General features: G+C 37.1%; 1 protein-coding gene across 1 annotated transcript in view; it reads right to left on the bottom strand.

Annotated features, from left to right (window-relative positions):
* The window catches only part of LOC139975161 (uncharacterized), a 50,120-nt gene extending 46,005 nt beyond the window's left edge, over window positions 1-4,115 (bottom strand). Inside the window, exon 1 of the mRNA XM_071982821.1 lies at window positions 3,692-4,115. The gene's annotated coding sequence lies outside the window, so the exon portion shown is untranslated. The remainder of the gene's footprint in view (window positions 1-3,691) is intronic.
* Window positions 4,116-21,380: the final 17,265 nt, after the last annotated feature.

The following is a 21,380-nucleotide window of genomic DNA, read 5'->3' as shown; positions in this document are numbered from 1 at the left end:
AAATCGAAGGCTGCTTCTTAATTAGAACCGAATTTCAATGTTTCTCGTGATTAAAAAAAAATACTAGAGAGAGAGAGAGTGTGTGTGACGCAGAGTGAGAAAGAAAATGAGTGGAATTTTATGGGCTATATTCGCGTGAAGGATATTCTGTACGCACATTTTTCAATTGGGGATTAATTGCAGAACGCCGCAAGAATTTTCATGTATACAGAAGTGAAACGTCTTCTGTCATGAGATGACACACACACCGCAGATCAGCACAAGAATAGACGTATATCATATATATATATATATCTATATATATATATATATATATATATATATATATATATTTATATAAACATATATATATATATATATATATATATAAACATATATATATATATATATATATATATATATATAAACATATATATATATAACATTAAAACCAGAGATCAGTGCATATTACACATCCAATACCACTCATAGTGTCTGATTATATAATTCTTTGCTTGGAGTCACGGTAGGGTGCATGTACATTGTGAACATTACATTACAGTTAAACATCAATTTACATACAATGTCACGTCTCGGAAACCTTCAGGGCGGATACTTGGATGTTACAATGCAGGGGTTGTAATCCTGTGATCGTAGAGGCCGAATATCATGTAGCGGGTCCTCTTGGCCCCCACCTCCCCCACCCCCGACAAAATTTAGACGTGAAACGGTGCGTTCTTCGTCATATATAGGCCATGCGTTAGGTCTTTAGTTAGGCCTACGCGCTGGTTTGTGCCAATAACTACAAATACTTTGTTTAAAACAATTTTGGGGTTTAAAAGTCCGAGATGTACACTCCCACACACAGCGTATCTGACAGTATAGTTGTAACATAATTTAGCATATAGCAGAAGCCTTACATACCTACATGTTTTCGAAGATATCTTGCACATTATAGACTGTGTATGATATACAAGTATCATTATGTGATGCACTGCAGGCAGTGCATGAACTTTGTCCATTCACGACCATAACATTACTTAGAGGGGGGACTTTACATAGGCGTAATAAGAGGGAAGATTTTGTCCTCGTAAAGGATAAAAGAAAGAGGTTCTTTCACTTTCCTTGTGTAACTACAAGAAAAATTAGAGTCGATGGCTTAATTCCATTTCTTTCTTTCTTCGTTCGTAAATTAATCAACCATCAAAGCTATTTTGTTAAATTTATCGATTGATATATATGAAATACTCGAAAACAAACTATATTCTTGTTTCTTGTATTTAAACTTGACAAAAACTGATCTTTTGGTGCGCAAGATAAAACACCAGCACTTTTAGATAAGCCTACCACACTATCATAATGGATGTAGGTAGCCTAGCCTATAGTTGACATAAAAGGAATTTACGTCTTAAGTTGACACAGTCTATCACTGGCGAGGCAATGAATAGGCATACAACCCGCTTGGAAACGTCAAAAAAGGTCGTACAATACATTTCAGTATTTTATACCAGGGCCGGATCCAGGATTTTGAAAATGAGTGGGACGTGGTTAAGTTGAAGCCGCCTCCCTTGTAGGAGGAGGACCTCCCACGGAGAACAAAATCGAATTGTAGATGTGGAATGGTGCATTCTGGGTCAATCTTTATGCTATAAATTAGAACTACAATAATAGGGTCTATACGCGCAAGTTAATAAGTAACTTTTAACTTTTAAATGTTTGGGCATGAAAAGAAGGGTGTATACCTCCACACCCCAGCTAGATCCGCGCCTGTATATAAGGAACAGTTATTAACCTACTTCTTGCACTTTGCGCTACCGCATACCCCCCCCCCCCCCCAAGCTCCCTCCTCCCCCTCCCCACCAAAAAAAACCTAGAGTAAAGTACATAATCATGCCGATACCTTATGAAGGAACGGCTATAAAATCATGTATTCATTGTTTAAAGCATGCGTAATATATATATATATATATATATATATATATATATATATATATATATATATATCATTAGACAAGTTAGCCTCCCCTTCCCCCCTCCCTCTCCCCGTCCTTGCTCCTTTGAAGAGGTGACAACCATTGACTGTTTCAAAATAAATTCTTGCAATGTTTGTTCCTCAATAGGTAAAAATTGTTTCCATTTCTATACTTAATTCCTTCTTAAAAGTTATTTTCTTTTTGAAGCATTGCGATTTGGCAACAGTAGAGGGTTTCCCGTCAGCCTTGAAATTGTGCTGAAACGTCTTTGTGTTTCGTTAAGATAACGAATGATTTATTCACAGTGTGAACATAATGTTCGTCCAAAAACGTAAATGGAATCTACCTTGAATGTTGAATGCTTTAATAAGCACGTTAACATGTATAATGTTTTCACATTTCTATTAGAAATAAAATATAAAAAGGTACAAAGCCGTTGTATGATATGACAATGACGTCACAGATCACTTACTTAATTATTTAAAACTAATTTCAGAAGTAGCAACGTAGTATATATATATATATATATATATATATATATATATATATATATATATATATATATATATATAGATATAGATATAGATATAGATATAGATATATATATATATATATATATATATATATATACTATATACTATATATTTATATATATATATATATATATATATATATATAAATAAATAAATAAATATATATATATAGTGATGTCATACATGAAACGTATTGTGAAAACTTTTTACTTTTCAATACCAGCAACAGCCAAAAATGCTGGCCTAACACGCTTCAATAGCAGATGTGCTGAGCTTAGCCTATACTAAAGCTGTTATTGTCACTATATGTACCTTATATATATATATAATATATATATATATATATATATATATATATATATATATATATATATATATATATATATATATATATATATATATATATATATATATATACAAAGCACACAATCCTTCCCCCTACCCGCTTTCTATCCAGTCAGTCGCCTGTATGATAGATTATTCTTCTACGATGAGAAGACGTGCAGAGAAAATGGGCACAAATTTTGTTAAAAAAACATGAATGCCAGTTTGTACGTTTATTACGATGTTACTATAGTTAATGTAGTGGCTATAGCCATTTGAAAACGTTAACTATCAACTATAGCAGATCTATTCGATACATAAGATCAAAATCACTATTTGCTTGTATTATTATCGAATAAAAGGCTACCCTGGTTATGGTAATCTAGACTATATCCACACTCATGTATACTATAGATATACTGTGCAATGTTGAGGTGGCGTTTATCTCACTTTCACATTGCGCTAGCATGCATTTAGTACAAATAACGGATCTTAAAGCTGTGTTAATACAGTTTACTGTGAGAATGTGAAGGGGGAGGGGTGAAGGGGAGGGGTTAAGGGGTGACCGACTCTTTACCAGCTCAGTCAAACCCGACTTATTAAATCATTAAACCTAAGATTAACTTCGTATAGAAAGGCCTATAAAATAAGTAAACTTATATTCCCGAACAGTTTCTCAGTTTGATATAGCTACACAAGTGTAATGGAGTTAGCAGGATCTGGGGGGTGGGGGAGGGGTGTCAAAATTGCAGTGAGGAATGTAATAACATGTATGCCCCTGTGAAATACTTTGTCCTGCATACTTTACATATCTATAAATCATTTTTCTGCAATATATATACCTGCAGACACTTAACAGCTGTTGTTATTTTATCAACTCACCGAAATGCTGTTGCGCTCGGCTATTCCCGAAAACAAGATATATATTCCGTGTTATAACTCTTACCGATCGAGGCACCTGGTAATGCTTTTGTTGTACTATAATTTCAACTGATATTAAGGCTTTGCTGATATCTCGAGGATTAAAAACATCAACATCAACAACAAACAACAAGATGAAGAACAATAAATAGTCACAATATTTTCCACTCTCGTAAGAAAATCCGTACAATATACGAGCCCAGCCTGAAGAGTATACGGCAGCTGCCCGAAGTATTGTCGATAGCGCAAGCGAACGGTTTGTGAGGATTTAAAGCGAAGCCTTGCCTTTATCTGTCGTCGCGCGTCGTGCAACACGAACTTGCATTCTTCATAAAAGATCTTAACTCTTCGCTTTTATTATTATTTTTTTTCTTATTTCTCCCCCATCTCATTCTTGCCTCTTTTCTCTGCTTCTCATTTGGCTTTGCATAATGAGACGTGCGTTCACTTCCTGTTTCGCGGTTTTTCATTGCAGAGAGCGACGGTGATTGGTCAATCACTTTATAATTAAATGAACACTTGCTGAGTGTCGCATACCCCCATAACGTACATATTATATGCTCATACGTGGTGACCAGCTTATTGTGTGTGTGAGTCTGTCATATGCCAATTTTTTTTGGTAATACGTACTTTCAAAGGTAGGATCATCTCTCTTGCCTACTTAATGCGTTTCGACCCTATATTCGTTGTTGATCTTACTGGTTTTTATTCTCAAGCTGTTTTAATGTCAAAGTAATTTGGCAAAGATGGTTGATATTTCCTAACCAAAAACGGAAAGAGAGAGAGAAAAAAATATCATGGGTATGTAGACTCTTTTTGGTTAAAAAAATATATATATACAACCAATCTGGCATTTTATAGCATTTTCCAAAGATACATTTCTGGACACCAGTTTAGGTGCTAGGTAATTACTTTCTCGACTATGATCGTCGTGGTAAGATTAGCAAAGACAAAGAATAGAGCCCGGGAAGGTAATTTAGGTGAAAATTATGCTAATGGATCTCTCTACAGGCTACGACCGAGGAATATTAAAAACAAAAGACTCGCAGTCTATAATAATCAACTATGATCAGTGTCGCATGTTTGCCGGTAAAAAGGAATCAGGTCTCACGACTCGGAAGCGGAAACAAAAATCTTAAAGGCCAACTGTAGCCTGGAATGTCAGTGGCGGTGAAAATGTCACACTTAAACCGCCGCCGATATTACATGACTATTATTGCGGATTATATTTATATCTCTACTGATAGTGTTACCATGGAGGGGTCTCAAAGGTGGTCGATATCGACTCAGAGGGGGCTCGAAAAGGGGTCGATTTCGCGGCTTTTCGAGTCGAAACTTGACAACCATAAAAAGAAGTTGAAATTGGCTTGTGTGGTTCAATAGGCTATTACGCATTTGGAGTCGAAAGTTGGCAATTATCAAAGAAAATGAAATGAAGTAGTGTGACTCAATTTACAAATGGAATTGCTCAAGTGGATATGGTTGTTGTTTTCTTAGTATCCTGCCGTCATTGCGAATTTTTTTACCTTCAAAATAAGGGTCGCCATATGGCTATTTAATAATCAAACATTGATAGGACTCTGTATGGCGGTTGCACAGATTATATTTCATATACATATAAATATAATATATATATATATAAATTAATATATATATATATATATATATATATATAATATATATATATAAACATATATATAAACATATATATAAATATATATATATCTATATATATCTATATATATATATATATATATATATATATATATATATATATATATATTAAGTAAACTTCTACAGTTTACGCAACTGTTTGATATATTACCTGCTCGCTTTGGTTGAGCGTAGTTTAATCTTTCTCTCAGAATTTACGACATGTTTACATTTTTACGTAGTTGCATTCCGTACTTTCAAAAGTCTGAAGTGCTTTAAAAGCTGATAGTGTGAACAGTATGATTGGTATGCCAAAGAAATAAAATCATATCTCTGTTTTTCCGATATATGTCCTAATTTATAGATCTATAGATATCTATATGATCTATATATGGATCATACATAGATAATTAATCATATATATAGATTTATCAATAGATATTTATTGATCAATTTATAGCTCCATAGATAGAAAGCATTCACTTTATGTTAGAGCTTAATGGAAATGAGTCACTCTTATCAAAGAGTGATTTCCAATCAATTAGAGAGCGGTCATCCTGCAGCACTCTCAAAGAGTGAATTGTCAGTCTTTGAAATTATGATGCAGTATGGACTTACTGAAAGTAAATGTGAACTTTATATCGAGTAAGGAATAGCGTCATTCCGACTCTGAACATTTAGTCACTCGGACACGTAACATATTAACACTAAACACATCTATACAATGAACAAATAAGCAACAATTCAAAACTAGACCTTTTACTTTCCAAATAAGATTTGACTAGCTGCATTATATTGAAATGAAATGCTGTGATTTAAATTACCGAATGACGGTATCAAAATTATCGAAAGTAGCTTCTGCAACTGAGTATGTCTATGCGACAACGTTTCAGTAAAGTAGCTCACATAGCGCCCTCTACTTCCTTCTATCGGAGAGTTTACTGAAAAGAAGGGTATATAACGCTTTGGGCTGAAGGACCGAAGTCCGACCACGGTGATTCTGCTGGTGGGAATGCGTATAAACGGGCTTTGTATAACTATCAATGGGGGCGAATTACCCAAGTGTTATCATTGTACAGTGTGACACAATGGTCCGGGATTTCGATTCCTACCTTCGCATAATGAGTCTCAAAAGGACGAAACCGGTCGTGAAAGTGGATTTTTTTCTGGTGTGTTGATCTTTATTAATATTATATATCCTTCACACTATACTTGCTATACACATTAGTTTCTTATATGGAGGTAGGGCGCAATTACCTAAATGACTGTAACATTCTCAGTCCAATAAAGTACGTTTTTTTTAATTTTTTTTTACGATGATGGGACGGGCTTTGTCTGTTAGTGTATGTAGAAGGATCATATAGAGGGCACTGCTTGTAGCATTATATGGTTACGGCCATTGGCGACGTGAACAAGATCCGGTCCATATGGAAGTTCTTCATACTTCTACGGGACCCTAATTAACTCCAAACCCTGACAGTAACCCCCTCTGCCCCCCCCCCCCTGATTACTGTTCTGTATTCCCAACGTTATAAAAAGGGCGACTGTATGTGTTATCCAAGATTCCTTCTTCCTCTCCATCTTCAAGTTGTATTTTATTTTAAATGAATAATAATAAATAATAATTTTAAAACATCGTTTAGGATTACCGCACGACGAGACAATATTCTATATTACTTTTTCTGCGTGTAACTTCCAATTACTTCTTGTTTTATATCTAGTTTAGTTACCTAACCGTATATTTATCCTCCCCCCCCCCCCCCCCCCGTCTCGAAACACCCTTCGGAATAAACCGTTTGATTGTTCATTGAAGAAACATAGAAACGGAAAGGCTCCGACAAGCCCTGACCTTCAACCTTGTGAAACTCAACGACAGCATCTCGAGGAAAACAGATCTTGAATTGTCTCGTATAGATGTGAGATGGCTTATCATTTCAGAAGTTTCTCTCAGTGAAACCTTAGGCCTCCAGGCATCCAAATGTATCACACCTCTGGAAATTAAACACATCTGGTATTAACATTTCATTGCCAAATTTTGTCGTTTTTTATAGACTACTCTTTGAAAAGAGACAATCATTCTCAAGCAGAAGAAAAAAAGATGAAGTGATTTATTGCTTAAAAAATTGTCATTTGGCTAATTTTCAGAGGGTGTAATTTCTGGTTGTGTTATACTATCTTATCCGCATACACTTTTCTAAAGGTATAAAACGTATGGCCAAATACACTACTTGTGATATTAACTGTTATGCCAGTTGAAACGTGGAAGTCATTATTAACAAATTTGGGATTTCGTAGCAAAAAATAGACTTTCTATGTTGGGGGGGGGGGGGGGGCTGGTTGGTTGGGGACATAAACGTTGGCTGATGTCTGTGCCTGGGAGGGATCAAAGAGGAGGCGGTTGAAAGGGATACTGTTACTCGGGTAATGATTACGGGAGGGCTTAGATGCAAAATGGTGTTATCATTTCCTTAAACTACATTTCTGTAGTACAAGTTTAAATGTTGCTATGGTGTAATAAAGCCATTTGGAGGAAGACTGGTTCATGTGCCCCCTTTCCCCTTCTCCCCACCCTCCCCCCTGCTCACACACACCCTGGTGTTATGGTCCTGAATAGTGTGAAAATGATGTTTCGTCAGTTTATTCTTTTCCTCGTGCATGTGTGCGGGGATATAATTGCATATCTTTAAAAATATGAGATATTACAGAAAGTTTGAAAGGAAGAAAATTTAGTTAAGAGGTGACTTTAGGCACAAAATTTAACTTTAATATTTGATATAAAAAACAATTCAGTTTTATATTTCGTAGACCATTCAAAAACACTCGTAGCATCTCAGGTTGCATTTTTATACCACTTTCTAACACGGAAGCAATTGTTGTTATTTTGCAGTTCATGTATATGACGTCACAGCTTATTGCTCGTTGCCTATAACTCGTCCACATAAGATGAATAAATTTCAACTTCTTTATCTTTTAACAACGAAAGAAGCCACGAAGACTGGAATTGATTCAACGTGCTTCGTTTTACACACAAAAGGATGTGTTACATATTTCTTTGAGAGAAAAGCTCAGACTTTTGAATACACTATTAAAACTTTTTTCTCGTTATGTTTCCATCATTACCAATGAATGCCATAGGCAATCAAACGTTCCATGTTTATCCTAATTGAGAATGTAAATACATTACATTGGGTTTGTAATTACCAAACCATGGACGTGCGGAATGTTGTATGTACAGAGAGGTCATTGTTTCCTTATCACATATCACTACATATCTCCATAGCAACGTCGTTTATTGATGGAAAAGGATATAAAATATCAAGATGGCTAACATGTGAAAACATGTACGTGTGTGTTGTGTGTGTGTCTATTAATGTATGACGTAATACTGTATATTTAAACGTCGCTGTATTAAATTAGATTTCCAGGAATATCAACATTTCCCTTCAATTGTAGAGCAAATAAGCTGCTAATTTGGTTTGAATTTAAAAAAAAAGGAAGCTGTATGAGGTATTTTTTCCCTTTCAAATTTTAAATTATAAGGTAACTTTATTCGCACAAGTAGTTTTGATATGTTGCAGACCGTTAAATAAAAACGTGCACTGCTCTCGATCCATATTCTTAGACTCTTTAATTTATTTATTTTTCTTTCGGTGGGGGGGGGGGGTGGGGTGACCTTTCCAACATCTGCGGCTGATCGATATTAGTGGCTGGACTATTTCATCTAACACAGAGATCATTACGTGAGATCTTGCCAAGGAAACACTATACTGAACATTAAAATCTCAATTGAAAGAAGTTTCTTTTTTTTTAGAAAGATGCAAAATTTTATAGACAATTGAGGTCAATGAAAAACTCGGCTCTTTCAAGTTTTGTAGTCGAACAAGTGAAATTATTGCTGATTTTTTTGTGAATTATTTATTTAGTACCTTTAAATTTTGTTCATTTTATCCCTTTTCTCTCTCTTCGTTTTTCTCTTTCATTATGTTTTTTATTTATTTAATATTTAATTGTTTTTTTTTTACTATTTGCTTTGTATGATAAAGTAGTGACTTGCCTTAAGCTTTGTTCTGTTTAATCGTTACATAAACCCTTATCCACTTGGTTGCTTAAGTTTAACAGATCTTCAACGTTTCTCGTAATGTTCAACTCACCCTTCTTAGAACCCCATTCATCAAAGCTTGCTAAAACAGATATCCTGCTTGTGTTATATACTTTCCCATCTCTAGCACCCGTCACAACATTTGTAACCTCTCTACTGCCGAGTATACCACTTAATGACTGCTGAATAATTAAAACCGTCTGTAGTTGAGGCCCAACCCCATTATAGCCATCAAACGCACTCTAACATGGTTTAAACATTAACGAAGACAGATTTCACTTCGAAATGGACAAACATAAATCACATCCACCTATTTCAACCTTAGACTTTTTATTTGATCTACAGACAGCTTAAAGTTGCACGATTTAGGAAGCTGTAAGGTCAATAAATTAGTTATATTAAAATTTTTCAACGATTATTTATTTCTTTACAGCCGATCAGATAGAGATAGTATTATAAGCAACTACAGTGACTTAAATCAACTGTTTACGTTCCGCTGATGATGTTCAATGACTATATAGGGAACATATATTCCATTTCCGGTCACCTGACACAATATAGTAACTATATAATATTCACCTGCAGATACGCATGCGTGAAGTATTTCTTCTTTTCGACTTGTACAGATACAATTAACTAGTGATTGACTTCCCAATAAAGTATGATAAATCATCAGACTTGAGTACGAGCAAGAGTACAAATATGACCTATGAAATGGGTACAAGTACGGGTACAAGTAGAGTTCCTTCTTGGAATGAGTGTAAGTACGGGTACAAGTAGAGTTCCTTCTTGGAATGGGTACAAGTTCGGGTACAAGTAGAGTTCCCCCTTGGAATGAGTGTAAGTACGGGTACAAGTAGAGTTCCCCTTGGAATGGGTGCAAGTAGAGTTCCCTCTTGAAATGGGTGTAAGTTCGGGTACAAGTAGAGTTCCCCATTGGAATGGGTATACAAGTAGAGTTCCCCCTTGGAATGGGTGTAAGTTCGGGTATACAAGTAGAGTTCCTTCTGGAATGGGTACAAGTTTGGGTACAAGTAGAGTTCCCCCTTGGAATGAGTGTAAGTACGGGTACAAGTAGAGTTCCCCTTGGAATGGGTGCAAGTAGAGTTCCCTCTTGAAATGGGTGTAAGTTCGGGTACAAGTAGAGTTCCCCATTGGAATGGGTATACAAGTAGAGTTCCCCCTTGGAATGGGTGTAAGTTCGGGTACAAGTAGAGTTCCTTCTGGAATGGGTACAAGTAGAGTTCCCTATTGGAATGGGTACAAGTAGAGTTCCCCCTTGGAATGGGTGTTAGTACGGGTACAAATGGAGTCCCCCCCCCCCCTTGGAATGGGTACAAGTACGGGTGTAAGTAGAATTTCCCTTGGAATGGGTGCAAATTCGGGTACAAGTTGAGTTGCTCCTTGGAATGGGCAAAAGTACGGGTACAAGTAGCCATTTTCTACTTGTCACCATGTAGGAAAAACGCATTAACCACACGATATGTAGAAAATGATGAGACGAATAGGACAGATTTAGGTGTTTTGGGTCGGGGTCAAAGGTCATTGTAGGTCGTAGGTCAAATTGGCCAAAATTGTGCAAAAAAGTGTGTCGCTAACTCCTCCTTAACCGTAAGGCGGATCAAGTTCAAAGTTGGTGGATAGGTGCCCGATCATGTAATATTGTGCCTGCGTGAATGATGACGTCATAGGTCTAAGGTCAAAAGTACTAAAACCTAAAAGTTGGTTTTTAGCCATTTTCTTATAGTCAACCACACGATATGTAGAGAATTATAAGACGAATTTTAAAATAGTGCAGATTTAGGTGTTTAAGGTCGAAGGTCAATTGAGGTCAAAGGTCAAATTGGCCAAAATTGTGCGAAAAAGTGTGTCACAAACTCCTCTTAGACCATAAGTCCGTGTGTTGTATCAACTGACATAAAGATGTTGTTCAGTTTTCCCGCCAAGTTTCATCCACGTTAGATGAGTAACTATGAATATTCAGTAGATTTATTATCCACGTGATCAGTTAACGTCATTGACCAAGTGTCCAAAATCGGTATATTTCAAAATTTACAGCTGTTATATATTTGTATTACAACTTATTACACAGCGTTGCATCTAACTGACGATACATTTATTGAGACTATCAGAAACATGTAATTACGTCATTTGCCTATAGTCCGAATGTTCGTAAAGTTCAGCCAACCGTGAAAACAAATGGCCAACTTTTTAGCAAAATTAGCATGCCAAGAGTAAAGTGATGAAGGTGATGATCTGTACCGCCATGGACTGCCTTCTTGTATAATACTAGCACCTATACCATTATTCGAAATGCCACAAGGGTGAGTTCAAACTCCACAAGGACAAGTACGTACTAAACAGTTAAGTACAGGTATATACCCTAGATTACGAGAACGGACTCGCTACAAGTCTGATAACAAATATAATCGGTACCCTTATCAACATATAGGCACCGGTATGCTTATCAAGATATAGGAACCTGTATGCTTATCAACATAAAGGCACCTGTATGCTTATCAACTTATAGGCACCTGTATGCTCATCAACATATAGGCACTTGTATGCTTATCAACATAAAGGCACCTGTATGCTTATCAACATATAGGCACCGGTATGCTTATCAAGATATAGGCACCTGTATGCTTATCAAATATAGGCAACGGTATACTTATCAAGATAAAGGCACCTGTATGCTTATCAACATGCACCTGTATGCTTATCAACATATAGGCACCGGTATGCTTATCAGCATATAGGCACCGGTATGCTTATCAGCATATAGGCACCGGTATGCTTATCAATATATAGGTTACAATATATTTATCTTGTTATAGAAGTCTTTCAGGCATGAGCTGGGCAGCTATCTTGTATATAACGCCCTGTTGGACCTAAATGTTTTATATCCGTTCTGAAGTTCTGATATAGATAGCCATATGTTTGTATTATTAAACATATCACGTATACCATTGGCACTTACACAGTTTACTGGCATTGAATTTTAAGCTATAGGCATCTGCGTTAGAAAAATCAGATCATAATCTGTTTTGAGAGCTATAACTTCTATACATTCAACCCGATTCCCTGCCACTTTACCAATATGAAGTCACATAACATAAGTCTTATGTAAGAGATCGGTTATCAAATTGTCTATAAATCGTGGTAATCAAACGAGGAGTACTACCTCTTTAAGATGAACCTAAACATTAAATGGCACTTTTGATCAGAGGTGGTGTTATCCCATTTATGCTAATGCTATAAAATGAAGTTACCAGACGACTTGACTGACTGACCGAATTGTTTATATCGTATCTGTCTGTCCATATGATAAATAGCTGAATGTATCCTGTTGGCCAGACATGAATCTGTAGTCGGGCATTTTCAATAGTATAGTGTAACAACTAATGCAACATTTCGTACTCGCACACGCGCTTAGAACCTTGTTCCCCTGTATCGTGCTCATACCAGGGAAATTGTACTTTAATGTTGTACTCGTGCTTTGGTATAAAATTTGAAAAAAATTGCGTCATCAACGCTACACACAAACACTTGTGCCAGCATCTGAAATAACTTAGACGGCGAAATTCCATCTTTCCATTTAAATGCGAAGTAAATGTATTTTTCTGTGTTTTAGTATTGTAATCTGTTTTCCTCGTTCTTTGTCCTTCCAGTCCTCTTCTTTTCTCTCTCCCCCACCCTCCACCATCCTCCTTCTTACAAAAAACTGAGGACTGTTAAAACATTCTACCTCTTCGGTCCTCCTCCTTTACTATCTCGTTTTATAATATTTATGTTTGGAATTTGGAAATAAAAGTCAATTTCAAAACTTCGATATCTCAATGATGACATCATAAGTTGAAATCTGCGAGGAAGTAAGTATATGTTTACATCTCATACAATCAAGTCAAAGTATATATAACCTACTTTACGATGGCCTAAATAAAATGACCTACCTTTTATAAAAGTTCCGCCTCTTTCCAAAAACAGTGAGCAAGATTTGTTATCACAATTGGTCGTGTTCAATTTATGAAATTGCTAATCCAACATGCCACTGGTCACCTATCGTATGGATGCAATTTTAACTAATTAATTATTTCGTATTTTGTAATTCATTTTGTGGAAGCTTGGTCGTCAAAAGACTGGTTGCGACCTATGTCGGTCATGTGTCTTCTCACTCTGCAATGGGCATTATGGTTTCCTTATATGACAAAAAACAGTGGTATAGACACGAGCACCATCCCCCCCCCCCGCACGCCACCTCTACCCTCCCCATTCACTCTCTTACCCCTGATTATAAACGTCAATTGATGAATAGGTTGAGGACAGTGTATTGTTTTAAAGATTAAAATCTTATTTTTGAACAATACTCGTTAAGTTTGAAAACAAAAATTAAGAACGAACTTGACTTGACAACCAGTCTCATTCAGCAGTGTTAATTATGTCACATTTTGTCATCGAGTATCGTTCTGCATTCTTTGACCAATCACAGAAAGCTGTTTAAATACGTCATCATTGCGCCATTTTCTCCTTCTACACTATTCCATGCAAGCGACAGTCTATGGTCAAACGTGGTTGAAAAACAGACGTATATACTAACCTTTGAAACCTTTAAAAAAAATGCCGAAAACCGGCAACATCTGACCTTCGCCACGGATACTGCTTGCTTCGCCTTGCTTTCGTCGAACTCCAAACAGTACAAACACAATCATCATTTATGTGTATAGACAAAGATCCTCGTCTACAGCTATATATGGAGATAAATTAGTTCGGATGGAACGTATTGATTAGTTTCTCTCATTAATTTTATGGCAGACACTTACGAAGTCATAAAAAACCAAATAAGCTTAATTAGGCCATTTATCGATCCATAGTGAAATGACTTTCGGAAGTGGCCATAAAACTACAGCTCATTTGCAAGAACTTCCTCCCCTAACTTGACTCAGATGTATACTAAAAGCTGTAAATCAAGCCCGATAATCGGCGCCCATTTTATATGAAAACCAGCCCATGACGATTAAATGGATCGGTGCGTATATGTATTTCTGTAGGGTCGTATAATACGATTAATACAACATATTCAATACGCTTACATACCGGCATATACTGTAGAAGATATGGGTTATCCATACTGCCTAAAACCAAATTTGGAAGCCAGATTGATGACGTAATAATAAAACCAAGATGGAAGCCAGATTGATGACGTAATAATATATTATGCAGTTCTTTTTCACGGTCTACGAGATGTTCGTACGCAGTATTTACACACTTGCGAACTAACTTCCTTCACGGGATGTCGATTGTCTGTGGTATATAAGGATGTACTAGTTTAACACGAGGTTGTTGAACTAATTATAAACGAACATTACACAATATGTTCAAAGTACGCTGTAGCCGTACACAATCAAGCTAAACGATGGTGTACTAGTAATATATTTATATCTCTTCACCCAGGGACTTGCGAGGTAACTTGTAGGAAGCCACTAAATACTAACCCGCGTAGCGGTTCGGTTCATCGGTAAGGATCCCGAGCGAGAATGATCTCACCTGACGTCACAGTCTTGCATAACTACGTAGATTCACACGTTGTACATTTCACGTGTATAGCGCGGGTACGGGCTCGTGCAACATGTACGAATTGCCGGGCCACGTCCCGCTCGCGATTAAGTAAAAGAGGGGCAAATAGGAGACAAATACACAAATATCCAAACGTTTCACGGTTTATTCTTGACATTTTAAGTTACCAAATGTATATAAGAAAGCTGCAATAAAGTACTGTTTTATTTATCTTTATATCTCCAGTAGCAGGTCTCACAAGTTATTACACAGAGTTAACTAACCTCCAAGACCTGGTTATTTACAAATATCATTTAAAAACTACAAGTATCGTTTAAAACCGCTATTATATCTATCTTTATCTCTTAGCAGGTCTCACAAGTTATTACATAGAGTCAACTAACTTCCGAGACCTGGGCAAAATAACGTAATTCGGGAACCGAGAGCGCCGAGCACAGTTGCACCCGAAACCGAGTTCCGAGGGCACTCGAAATGGTCCGACCCGCTGTAGGGGTTAGTATTTAGTGGCTTCCTAACTTGTAAGTATAGTACGTGCGCCGGTTTGGGGTTGCACCCTTTGGGAAGTTCCCCGGCGACACGTGGTTGTGGTGCACTGTGGTGCCCCAGGAGAGATTGATTGAATTGCGCACACTTTGGTGTGTAGGTGTGCCAGTTACCAATGACCAAGGCTAAGTTGTCAAAACGCATAGAACTTGTGGATTATGCGCTATATAAATAACGGCGTAATAATAATAATAATATATTTGATGATATACTAACTTACACGATGCACTTAAGACAAAGGGACGATGTACGATATAAGCTGACACCATTCATGGTACTAAAAAATATTCAATGACGTATACGTACTAATTGCACACCATCATATATATATATACTAACTATGATACGGTCACCGTACTTAAAATATACGATGGTCCTATATTAATTCATGGTGTAATAAAAGACGGACTCACTTTACACCATGATACACTGTACGCGATGTGCCTAACATAGCCTACGCAATGTATTCCTACGTAGACCAAATTGCTGCTCAACATAATTATGTACGATTCTATATCATATACCGTATAAGATTATCATATAAATGAAAATAATAACAATATTCGCCTATCTGTAAACATGGACCTTCCAGCTCATCCCCCGCCAAGGCCCCTCTCCCTCTCCCCCTCCCCCTCCCCATCACCCCACCCCTCCCTCTGTGTACCCACCATTTCTCCCCCACCATCACCTACCGTATCTTCCTCGCCTCTGGTGGACGGCTTAAGTTCTTTTTATTCACGCGTATCCCATCAACATGTGGGAAACTCTCCATCGTGTTGAAAGAAAACTATTGAAGAGCTTAAGTAACGCATCGCTATGGAATACATGGAAGCTGTCGGAGATATTGAAGTACTAAATATGATAAATGAGTTTTTTGTCTATATAATTCATGCAACTTCTTACGTTAGGGTTGCACTGTGTCTTCGAGACGTTCACTTCACCTGTCACTATTGATAAGTCGGTGGAGTTTAATCAGCTGAAAGATCCACCAACCTGGCGAACAAATCATTTACAAACAATCTCTTCCAAAAAAAATTAACCCCTGTTCGACAATTTCCTTCACGCTTCTCTTTTTTCTCCGAAAGGCATCCCCTACGATTTTGTAATAATTATTAACTGTTCCATGGGCATTATATATACCTCTCTCGAATTCTCAAGTGCCCTCTTCACTACGCTATTCAATGTTCACGTACCTTGGCATTTCCCAGGGTTCTAATACAAACATCTTTTGGCTTTTCGCGAATTATACGAAACTATTGAATAATTTGTTTTCTTCTGACGTTTCTTTTCCTTTTCCTTCCTGTCTTTTGTTCTTTCCTGTTTCTGTTTAATCTTTGTTCGTAAATGCCCCCTTTGGGTATTGATCAATGACCAGGCATTTTCCATTTGTCTTAACGAGAAGAAGAGGAAGAAGAAAAAAAAACACCCAACAACAACAACATGATTTGAATGACGCAGCGAAAACTGTCATATTTTCTTTAATTTGTGAAAATCAAAATAAAAGCAACTTACCCGTCTCGAAATTGTTAAGCTATTTCACATAAGGTATAAAAATATGACGTTTAATATATTATTATCATACATGAGACTGATTTATGTATTGTATGATTTTAGCGAATATTTGACGCTATTCGATATCAAATTTCTTATAGCAGTACAAATCGTTTGACTATAATATATATATATATATATATATATAAATATATATATAAATATATATATATTTATATATATATATATATATATATATATATATATACGGTATATATATATATATATATATATATATATATATATATATATGTATACGGTATATATATATATATATATATATATATATATATATATATAGATATAGATATAGATATAGATATTGTCAAAACACTTAAAATCACGAGGAAACATCAGTCAACATATTGGAGACTTTTCCGATTTTTATTGTTATTTGCATCGGATTTATAGATCATATTTTCAAATAGCTAGACGAAGAAAACTGATAAATTTCTGTCATCGAATAGAATGATGAAGTAATGCCTCATTTTGATGAGGATTTTTTAGAAGAATATCTCATTAGTTTGATTCGGTTCATGTGGTATAGGATTATCATACACTGGCGACCAAACTAAACCAAAGAGATAAAAAAACACATTATGTTTTGAAAGAAACTGAGAGAGAGAAAAAGGTTAACCTGCATGTCTGGTTAATGTTTCTCTTGTACATGGCTACATCTTATATATGAAGGCAACCAATTGACATTTTTATATACTAGCCACTCCTTAATGCACGACTGCACCTGCGCACAACGCAGTAGTATGTGAAAAAAAATAAACTCGAGCGTGTGTTTTAATCTGTACACTATTTGATCATTGCAGATACACTCAAAGAGTGAATTCGCATTCTTCGTTTATGTTAAGAAGTTGATGGATACTCTCCCCAATTCGTGGAACTTGCGAGTGACTTAAATTATAAAGGATAGTGCGTGTGCAGTGGCTACACCCAACGACAATAACAAATCTAAGAACTAAATTCTCTTCTTTGTATTTCCAATGCACGCGGCGCATACGCTTGTCCCTGTTATTCCGTCAACTCGTAGCCTTCCCCCTCTGTTGCTACTCTCTTTGAACTTGCTATGCTCAAGGAATTGTGCTCCACACAGTTCGAACAGGTATGATGGCTCCCCCCCCCCCCTCTTCCCTCCCCAACTCGTGCCACAACTATGCGCATGGCGTTGCACAACTGGGACCACGCACGTTCGTTTATGCTATGTGAGTGGTCAACCTAAACACTTCGCGCGCATGCACACGAGACATATCTTTTTTCCTCACGAAATAATTAACAATCAATGATGGAACCATGGGTATTTGCTCAGTCCCAGCGGATGGTCAGTTACAGGCTCTCGCAAAGTTGATTCCATCTTGCACCGTTACAGTATTTCTGTGTTGGTAATATATAAGGAAAGATGTCGTTCGCATCATGTAACTATAGGCTGTTAAATATAAGTAAAATATATGCAAACATATAGGTTACGAAAGCACATGTTTTCTATAAACAGCAACTCCTCAATGAGTTACAGCTTTGATTACAAAAAAAAACAGACACACAGACGGACGGATGAACAATTGATTGACTGATAAATTAATTATGGCATACATAAAATTTGATGGTCGGCCACAACGGAAGCCAAAATATGAATTGACGGTTCGGTAAACTATAAATTACATTATAAAAAGAAGGCGGCGACTGTATTATGTCTGAACTTTACTATAGCGTGTACTATATTCGTAATATAAATGCTTAAATAGTGCTTTACATTTCTAAAGAAACTAGGTTCCAACTTGACATATGAGGACTACGTGAGCAGAAATTACTCCTACGCATTTATTTTTCTTTTACTTTTCTTCCGTCACACATCCGTCATTTATATTTTCATTGTCTTTTGCCATACAAGCCCTTTTCCAGCAAAATGTTCGCTTATATACATTTTCCCCGATGATAATGTGCCGACGTCGTTATGCTCCGGGCATGTAATAGCCGCGGGTGGAAAGGACTTATGTATACAGGCCTGAGATAGCTCTTCAATCTCCCCTGCTTCTCACTAACACGGCCACGAATCAATCACAGACTGTATAATCTACCCAAACATTGACGCTGGCAAGTTTACAATGCAATTAGTGATCTCATTCTGTGCCTTCAACTCCCTTCTGTGTCTTCATTACTGAATCGCGAGAGAATTTTGTAAACAACCCAAAATTAGTTTTAGCTTGAAAAAGCACTCACTTTCGATCTATAGCCGTAGAGATTTCCCCGTTCGTTAGTATATAATGGTTGAGTTGCCGCTCAAGCATATCTATGCAGGATGGATGTGCGTTTAGTATATATTGCGCTCCATTATTTGATGACCTATTCTATGTGTAAGTTTCCCAAAGGGCATCTAGGTAAGAGATTTTGCGGATCATATCAGCATATAAAATGTACAACCCTGGATTTTGCTAATTGTGTTACTTATAAGTGCGGTATAGGCTCTAACGTGTGCGTACAAAATGGAATTGAGTATATCACAATGACTAGGCCACTCATAAAAGTAGGGTATATATCAGTGGAGTCATATCGTGCAAGGGTTGAATACCCCCCCCCCCAATCTCCATGTACCCGCCCGCCCCCCCCCCCCAAACCCCGCCGCACCCACACCCCATCTCCGCCAACCCTTCCTCCACTGGGTCAAAATCTTACATATAAATATACAGTTTCTCCAATCCAGCTCAAATTTCTGTCATGTAGACCTTGATTGTATTACACTACAAGGTGACCTTCCTGGGCTGTCTTATCTATCAGAAAGCTGGCAGTGTTTACAAGACTGCAGATGTAGAGTGTTAAGCAACATATAGCTGACGGCTCGCACAATGTCCGCATTAGTTCAGTGTTAAAATCGTCGGTGTATCTTTCCTGGCGTGGCCTGTTAAAATATTCTATTCAATTCTGGAGTTAACAAACCGTATACTGCGCGCATCAAGATCAAGATGGTTACATCATAATTGTTTTGCTTTTGTTTAGAATAAGGAAAATTGCTCCGAAAAGTGCTTTCGACAGAGGGCGTAACCCAGAGTAAACTTGCAGTACAGTTCAGTTGTTTTATTGTCGACATTGAATACCAAAAAATCTAGTAGAGATGAGAAAGATTTGCCCTAAATTAATATCCCTTGAAATTGCGTAACAGCTTATTGTGGGTATTCAATGACCCCACTGCTAGTTGCGCTTGTGACGTAACTCATACGTAGTAATATAGGAACGGGAGATTATTTATAGGACAGAACATTAAGGGTAGATATAGCATTGACTGGGTATGTAATGGCCGGATTAAGACTTCAAAGTTCAAGGGCCCGATAATAATTTTATTCTGAGCAGAAAATAAAACAAAGATAAGAAGAAAAGACAGATGGTTAGGTTCTGCGACCCGTATTTATCGCGATATTACTTATTAATTGCGCCCGTCATGTAAACGAGGGCGCTCGACGCATACTACATGCAGAGCCATGTGCGACTCTTGACTAAAGGTATATGAATATACAAGAGGGCCCCAAAACCCAACGGGCCGTGAGCATTTACAGGCAAATTTTCTGTTTCGAGTCATGCCGTGGGAGGGTGTATCATACGGATAAGGGACTCAGATGGTATTAGATCCGCACATACAGGCAAGACCTAACCTACGGATACTTTATTACAGTTGGTGCAAGGTTGTTACATTGCATTAATTGAGAGAAATTGAGAAAGCTTCATTTATTTATAGACAAACATTTGGACGAAAAAAGGGAACCCTTCTCCCCAGGGTTGCCGAAACACATAGAAATGCCTAAGGCGGCGAATGTCAGGTCGATCTTCGGTGACAGTTATGTCCCAGGCACTTCTTCCTCCAGTTTTCATATATGCCACATTTTCCCACCCCTCCGCATTTTCCCAGGCCGCCAAATTGGCGGCTGTCGTCCCTGTCGTCAGACCTGAGATATATAGATCTCTACCACTATGTATCATATACGAATCCCCTACTAGTTGCACGGATTATCAACAAGTACTTTGTTTGAAAATTTCCCAATTTTTTGGAGATATTAGCAAGTAGCTTTTGCCAAAAATTATCAGAATCAGGATCAGCCGAGTTCCTTCATAAAGAGCTGTTCGACACGAGGAAGCAGTGTTGGGTTAATACCGATTCTTTTTTCTTTTATATAAAAGGTAGAGCGCCATCCCCAAATGGATTAAAGAGGCATCAGATGCAAAGAAACAACACCA

This window comes from Apostichopus japonicus, chromosome 10, assembly GCF_037975245.1.
Source record: "Apostichopus japonicus isolate 1M-3 chromosome 10, ASM3797524v1, whole genome shotgun sequence".
NCBI lineage: Eukaryota > Metazoa > Echinodermata > Holothuroidea > Aspidochirotida > Stichopodidae > Apostichopus > Apostichopus japonicus.
Note: the sequence above shows the minus strand (reverse complement) of the source record. Positions and strands in the feature narration are given on the sequence as shown.